The sequence below is a fragment of the Notamacropus eugenii genome, chromosome 6 (assembly GCF_028372415.1).
Source record: "Notamacropus eugenii isolate mMacEug1 chromosome 6, mMacEug1.pri_v2, whole genome shotgun sequence".
NCBI classification, from domain to species: Eukaryota; Metazoa; Chordata; class Mammalia; order Diprotodontia; family Macropodidae; genus Notamacropus; species Notamacropus eugenii.
In genome coordinates this window covers 387,286,434-387,294,627 of record NC_092877.1, presented here as the reverse complement: position 1 = coordinate 387,294,627, position 8,194 = coordinate 387,286,434, and positions in this window count along the sequence as shown.

The following is an 8,194-nucleotide window of genomic DNA, read 5'->3' as shown; positions in this document are numbered from 1 at the left end:
AAAAAAATCCCTCTTCCCCTGCTCCGTGTTTCTGATGAAGTGGTCCCAGCTGTCTGACTGTGGCAAGTCAGTTTGCCTCTCCGAGGCATGGGCATCCCATCCTTTCCTCACAGGGGCTGTGTTGTGAAGAAAACCTCTGTAAGGGAGAAAGGGGTCTAGAATGACTGTGATCTGACTACGGCCCAGTGTCTCCCCCATTTAATAATACCCTAGCATCAAAGGTAAAAGATCCTGCTTAACTCTTAAAGCCCCTTCTTATCTTTCCAGTCTTCTTACACGTTTCCTGTCATGTACCCTTTGATCCAGTAACACTGGATCCTGCATCTCCAACCTCCAGACATTTGCACTGGCTGTACCCCATGCCTGGAATGCTTTCTCTCCTCACTTTGCCTCCTGACTTCTTTCAAATCCCACTCAAATTTTATCTTCTGCAAGGAGCCTTACCCAAAGTCCCTTAGGGACAGTTGCTTCCCCCTGGGATAACCTTAAATTTATCCTGGAAGTATCTTGTTTGTACTGGGTAGTCCATTAGATCATGAGCTCCTTGGGGACAAGAACTGTCTTTTGTTTTTCTTTGCCTCCCTGGTGCTTAGCCCAGGGTCTGGCACTCAGAAGATGTCTAATAAATGCTGGTTGACTTGACTCCTCTATAATACAAAACCTGCCTGGTTACATATGCCAAGGAGATCAACCCTGGGGTCCAGAGAGGGGCCACAGCAGTTGAGAGCCAAAGAGAATGCTGAAGACAGGAAGACACTCTGAGAAAACTGTATCCAGAATGGAGCCAAGGGCCTACTTGGAGCAGTCGAGGAAGAAGTGAGCTTAGTGAAGAAAGGAAGATGAAAGAGGCGTCTGGGATCCACTAGCGTCTCCGTCTCTCGGGAGCCTCTGCTCCTTACCGCATGCAGCTCTAGGCAGGTGATGCTCAGATCTCTCCAAGTGCCCCATCTCCCTTCTGCGCTCCAGGACCACACCACCCGCTGCCTTCTCCATATTCTCAGGGGGTGTCCAAAACAGAACCCCCTCTTTTCCCTCAAACTCTGCCCCTTCTAAGCATTCCTGCTCCTGTCACCCCACTCGGCCACCCGCCTCAGTCATCCACAACTCACCCCATAAAACCCAGTCCTATCAATCCTGCTTAAAAATAAACAGTACTTAAATATTTTGAAGCCGCGCGTGAACTCCCAAAGCAGAAAGCACTTGGCCTTGATGGAGCAGGGGTGACCTGGTCAGACGGACTTTAGGAAGCGTCACCGCCACAGCGGGGGCCAGGCAGGTGCTTCCGTCCTCCCCCGCAGTCTTGCCTTGGTCCCCGCTTCTACCCGGCTCCCGGGGTGGGAGACTGGAGGGGCCAGTGAGCCTCCCTGAATCTGGTTCAACGTTATTTCCAGCCTCGGGCGGGGGCCGGCGCGCTGACCAGGCCCGCTCCAGCTGCCCAGGGCTCGTCTGGCCATGAGCCTGGGATGATTTTTCCATTTCTAAATGGTTTTGGGGAAAAAAAGAACAGCTCGGGACGTTTGGAAGCCACCTGCCCTTCAGATTTCGGCGCCCACCGAGGGTTCCACTGGCACGCGGCCGCCACCGTCTGCGGAGCGCTGTCCCCGACGCCCGGCTTTCCAGAGGCCTCTTGGATCCTCTGCCGACGTGGAGGCAAGAGAAGGGGAAAAGTGTCCGAGTTCTCGAGCTCAGGGCCAGCCTCCACCTTCTTCTGACCCTCCCTCCGCCTCTGGCAGCGCCCCCAGATGGGCCGGCTCTGGGACCTGGAGCCAGAAGGTCCAGCAGGGCTAGGACAGGAAGCCAGACCCCGGGAGAGGCGACTCAGTGACCAGACGGCCAGGTCAAGCTTCCCTGCGCCCATCCGAGGCTGTCCCGGGCTAAAGCAGAGGCGAGATGCCACCGTCCGCCCAGGCTGCAGCTCCCACTCGAGTTCTGGCCGCATGTTCCGGACCTCGGGGAACGTCCAGAGCGCATTTCTACATTTGGGGTCCACGGAAGCGTGGAGCTCAGGGGTCCCCCCAACGTTTCAGCGGAAGTGAGGAACCCTAACCCTAACCCTAAATGCGACGTCTGCACTAGATCCAAGGCAAGAGTCCGAAGAAGGCTGGGATGGGACGGTCGCCTTCCACGCGCCGCGTCTTCTCCATGGAAACGCCGTGCTCGTGGGCGGAGGGCAGGGTGGAGCAGCGCCCGGCCGAGACCGAGGGAAAGACGCTTTCACGGATGGAAAGCTGCTCAGCATCCACGCGTGAACGTTCGGCTGCAGCCGCTGGGTGAAACGTCACCCCCGGTTCGCCCCTTCTGCTTGGCAGACCTAGATGCCAGCAAGACCGAGCTCCGTGACAGTTCCGTTTTAGGGTCGTCCATTAGCCTTTGGGGAACTTTCTTCTCCCAGTGCCTCCGTCAGCTCCTCACTTCGGCCTCTTGCCCTTTACGATCCCTGCCCTGGAGCAAAGGAAGACAAAGTCCCTTCTCTTCAGCTGGGGTCTAGTCCCCAAACTCCCACTGGAGCCCCTGCCCAGAGCTCCCAGAGGCTCAGGTCCCTGCCAGGCAGGAAGTAGGCGCCGTCGGTGGGTAGCGGAGGACAGTGGGGAGATCAGTCCGAACACTCAAGTGCTGTTCTGAGCGTGCCTAGGAGGCACCCGGGTGGTGCCGTGAAGGGAGCCCTGGAGCTGGGATCCCCAAGAACCACGTTCACATCAGCCTCCAACACGTCCTAGCCGCGGAACTCCGGAGGGGCAAGTCACTTACCTGCCTGACTCAGTTTCCCCATGCGCCCACCTCCCCGGTGTGGAGTGCTCAGCTCATAGCAGGTATTCAGGAAATGCTTGCTTTCTTCTTCCTTCCTGTTATAACAAAAAACCCCAATTTTTGGTTGTTTCATCTCCCTCACCAGCCTTAGAGCATCCCGAGGGTGATCATTTCTGACACGTTTTACATTTCTGCTGGAACGGGAGCTCCTTGTGAGTGCCTGGCACTCCTAGTACTTGTGGGACTTCCTTCCATCGCCAGATTTCCTTCCCAGGCCCAGCAACCAACTCCTTTCTGTACGTGAAAGCCAGAATCAGAAGAGCATGTTCCCTTGGTGGGTCCTGCACCTCTGGGAGAATGGAATCCCGGCCAAGGCGAGTGAAAAGGAAAGTTGTTGTCCTTTGTGTTCTGGACAGAGACAGAGAGCGCCAGCTCTGAAGATCCTGAAAAGACTCCTTGGACTTGAAGCTCTCCGCAGCCACGCTGGGACGCTGATTAGTCCCGAGGTGGCCAGGGAGACAGGCGTTGGGAAGAGGGAGAGCTGCCATTTCTAGGGGCCCCTCCAGGTTTGCGGAGAACTTTATACATCACCCCATGTACTCTTCCCCACAGCCTGGACACGTGGTGGGGACTGCAGCTGTTTCCATCCCAACTTCGCAGCTGAGGACACTGAGGCCCTAAGTAAATCACCCCTACTCATGGCTAGTGTCAGAGACAGGATTTGAGCCCGGCTCTTCTCCTCTCCTGGTCTAGGTGATTCTCAAAGGTACCGGGAGTACTGGGGGACCCCTCACGGGGGCAGACTGGCGGTAGAAGGTTCTGGGGAAAGTGAAGCTGGTGACTTTGCACAGCTCTCCCTCACTTAAATCCAATTCACTTGCATGTCCTGGCATCCTCTCCCTGATAATGGTCACGTCAAGGACAAACAGGAATGACACTTTCCTAACAAGGACACTTGCCCTGAAGTGACCTGGGTGGTCTCTGAAGGGCCACATCCTTGGACGTTGTCCAGAAAATGTTGGAGGTCCACTTGTTAGTATGTTGTAGTGACCTTTCTTTGGGTGGGGTTGGAAGGGGATGGAATCTGGGCTCAATGGGCTTCCCTTTAAGGAGATAAAGAAGTTATTTTGGCTTACCACCTAGCTAGAAATAAAAAATTGGGAAGTTTTAGTGGAATTCCCACTATCTGATGGGAATACCCTTTTGTTCTACTGTGACCGAATGCTGTTGGAAATAGTGAGAGGTGAAAGACAGTCATTGTTTTATCTGAATTAATGCCTTTTGTGCATCAACACCAGCGTTTTTTAAAATTGCATTTTATGGTCCACAAATGCTGCATGACATTTTTAAAAAAGGGTACTTGGGTTTATTTTCATTTACATATTTTGTAGAGAAAGAGTAGAAACTACGTCCATGGTGCATAAAAGTCTAGGTATGGGCCAGCTTCCTCTGTTTATAGGTACAGTGAGATAGGAGCCTGTGGCAGCCATCTCCCTTGTCCACAGCCTGGGCAGAGTTGGCACATCCCCTGGGACTTTGCAGGCAGGGGGAATGGGAGCAGGAACCTATACAGGAGCAGTTCCTCTCCTGGTCTCTTCTGGAGTCTGTGGCTGATAAGAAGGCAGTTCTCTTAAAAAGATGCGCCAGGAATAATTGTGGTGCATCTCATGACATTCTAATCCCCAAACAATTACTGGACCAGCTCAAGGTAGGGCTGGCCCAGACCGTACCCTTCTAACACCAAAATTCAGGGAATACAGTGGGACCACTACCGCTCCGACCTGGGATACTGCCTCTTTGAAGGTAGCCTACACTTAGCTTTTACTCTTCTTGAGGTCTTGGGTCACTAACACCTGCCTACTTTTTTGGACATGTCTGGGCTTCCAATCGGTACTTGTGAAGTTATTTTATGTGTAAGACTTTGCATTTGTCCATGGAAAAATACAAGATTGCAAGCTGCAGTTGTAGAAATTGGTATTTTGCATTCCAATAGTTGAAAAATGCACACATCCCATTCCCTTGATGGGATTTGACTGTTCTGGAAATGTCCTAGGGATCAACTGCCTCCACCTCTTCCTGACGTTCAGCTGTGGTGAAAGTAGACTTTTATTGGGGCTGGTTCAAACAATTCTTGTCGATGTTGCCCAAGGCTGCCTAGCACAATTTAGGGTTAGGGTTAGATGGCGATGCTCTTCCTTTATGCTCCCAGATGTCCTCAGTGTCTGCCTGGCTAACAGAATAAAAGAACTTGGCTTTATCTCCAGACTCTTTCTTTCTCTCTGACCTTTCCTCAAGGACCCACTGTGATTGGCGGCAGTGGCCCCCTGACACCAGTTTTCTGGTGTCAGAACTGAGACTCACCAGGATGGTGCACACCTGACCTCGCTACCTTCCCTGAGGTTTTTTTGGGGGGAAGGGGGAGGAGAAGCGAGAGTGCATTTAAAGTAAAATCATCTTTTTGGACTCTCGTCCTTGATTAGCTTTTAACTCGGTCCTGCATCTTAGCAGGAGCTGGGCAACTAAGGGCTGTGCCGGGAGATTTGGGCTGAGTCAAAGTGCATTTAGGATTGCCTAAAATTTAGGGGTGCCTAAGAGTGTGGTTCGTTATCCTCAAAGGGAAATGTTTAGGCTTGGGCCGCAGTAGGTGACTGCGGTGGCCTACTCGGAAGCGCCAAGCCCTTTGGGTTGGTCTCTTGCCTTAGATATCTCCAGTCCCTTTTGTCGTTGATGTCTGTAATCTTCTGTGAGTCCCCAGGGGAGCCACAGATAGGCTCTCTAGGTATGGCCCCAATAGGGAAGATCCAGACCTCCAGTGGAAAGGCTTCCGTCCTTCATGGAAAACTCACAAATCTCCTCAGTGCTTGGTGCCTCATCAGCCATCATGGTGAAAGTTATTCACTAGCTGGCAAGTTACATAGAGGCCTTACCATCAAAAACTTCATAATTTACTGCCATATGTGGAATGGATATGCTACTGAAAACCCAGGTCAGCAATGGCCAGATGGGAGCTTCAGTCCTGACAAATGAACTTGTTTATAAGGGTTTATAAATTTCTGATTCTAAACTGAACTTGAGGGTGTCTTGAGGGTGGGGTGGGGGTGGAAAAGAGGCAAGAGAGATTTACAGAGAATTCCAGTTTTCCAGTGAGGTAAGAGGAAAGTGGACCCTTTCCTGGTTTGAGAGATTTGTAGTATTTGTAAACTATGACTTTAAGAACTGAAGTCTGTTTGTTGTACAACTCCAAATTGTGATGAAAGGCAGTTGGAACGTTTATACAAAGGCTGAAATATTCTAGAGGGTTTTGCAGGTTTGCAGCCCCCTAGAAGTAAGATACAACCATCACTGTTTCCTCTCTTCCTTGGAGTGGGAGAGAACCATTGGTTTTGTGTAAGGGGAGAAGGTGATTTTACTAACTAGAGAACAAACAAAAGTGAAGCTAGTTTGAAAGTTTTACCAGTGAAGTCCAAAAGTGGAGGAAGAAAATGGTTTTCTGGTCTGCGTGTGTACTTAAGAATCACCCATTATTAACTCTTCTCTCCACTTTGGAAAGAAAAGGATTGTTTAAATCAGGAAGCAAATGGGGAATAAGCAAAATTCAATTTGGGAGAATTTTCTTCTTAATAGAATGGTTTTGGTGAGCAAAGTCACCCAGAAGAAATTGAACCTAAGAACCTGAAAGGTAAGAAAACTAGTGCCAGCTGGCAAAGGAGAGGCTTGGTGGAGGGAAAACAAGTTCTGTGGATAGAATGAGAAACAGAGACAGAGACAGAGACAGAGAGAGAGAGACAGAGAGAGATAGCGAGAGGCTGAGAGAGCAGGCAAGGGAACTGAGGTAGGTGTCCACTCGGAAGATAAAAAGATGGGCAGTTTGGGAGACAGAAGGTTTTTAACCAAACTTCAAGGTGGGGTGCGGGGGGACAGGCAAGTTAAGGAAGTGGAGATAAGAGGAGAATTGAATGAAAGTGAAAGAAACTGAAGACCGTTGGCCTTGACACAGTATGGATGGGAAGTGAGGCTTTGGATTTCTCTCCAAGAAGCTATACAGAATTGGTGGTGGTGGCGTTTTTTTAAATGCCAGTCAATTAAATAGAGGAAATGACTTCTTTTATGTAAAATAATTCAGAATGTTATTTCGCTGGCAACAGGTGGTGTTGTTTCATGGTTTAAGTTCATAATGCTGTTTCTGTTACACTCCTAATTTCTATGTTATTGTGATTTTGGGGAAAAGCTGTTCATTTGAAAAATGATATTGAGAGACATGAGAGCAATGGACTTGTGCCATTAGAAAACTAACTCCACTTTTTATCTGAATGGTGTGAAGTTGTGAATTTAATCATATCCCTATTAGACACTGTTGTCATAATGGTTTAAAAAACTGTCAAGTAATTAATTTAAATGAATAATAATAATAATGATTACTTAGTGTTCGGGAGAAGTACAAAAGACCTTGCGAATTCTCCTCATCTGTAAAGTTCTTTGAGTCCTTGCTAGATTTTTAGTTTCCTGGATCTTCAGCTTTGTCAAGGTCATAAAATCTTAGCAGCTTTGTGGGAGAAGTTGCAAAAAAAAAAAATTGTGAAATTGTGAGAGTTCATTGGTTTACTGAGAACCTGGGATTCCTCATTAGTCACAAAGACTCACAGTCGAAGTGGGAAAAACTTCCAAGTCATTTGCATGATTTGTCTGACTACTGATTATGAACGTGCGCCTGGAATAGTGTGCATTGAAATTACATCTTGGAGGCAACTTAGTCCCACTAGACTCCAGTTTTAAAGATTTTATTTTTGCCTTGAGGCTTAATATGCATTAACCAAGATATGGATATCTGTTAGCTTCAAGGCTTACAATGGCCAGCATCTTTTGCGCTTTGAGTGAACTGTCATGTATTCATTGCATGTGTGAAACTCCGATGTTATTATGTTCTTAATTTCTAATGATTATTTCTTACACCAGGATGTGTTTAAACTAGAAAAGAAAGATTGAATGAGTGCTTTTGGAAAGACATTGTACGGACTTGAGAAACACGGAAGGGAAATATTTTTATTTATTGCTCTTTGTTGTTCACTGATATTACAACAGGAAAAATAACTGTTCCTTGCTCTAAGCTATGATTAGTGAAATTTGCTGTATGGAGTTAGATCGCTTGGAACTGTAATTTTAATGGATGTTTAAATTATTACAGTAATCCATCACTCAAGGGAAATGTCATGATTTGCTCAAAGAGGGTGTGATCTGAGGCTCACTCCTGGTAGATGGAAATGAATGGGAAGATTGAGAAGATTGCCTAACAAAGGTAATGGTAGCATCCTCTTTTTTTTTTTTAAATTTTAATTTTTCATTTTTTAACACCGTTTATAACAGATAAAACAATTCCAACTTTTGGTCAGGTGATACATCTTTTTAAAGCATTTACAATATGGACCACAAAAGAATTTTTTTTTTAAAC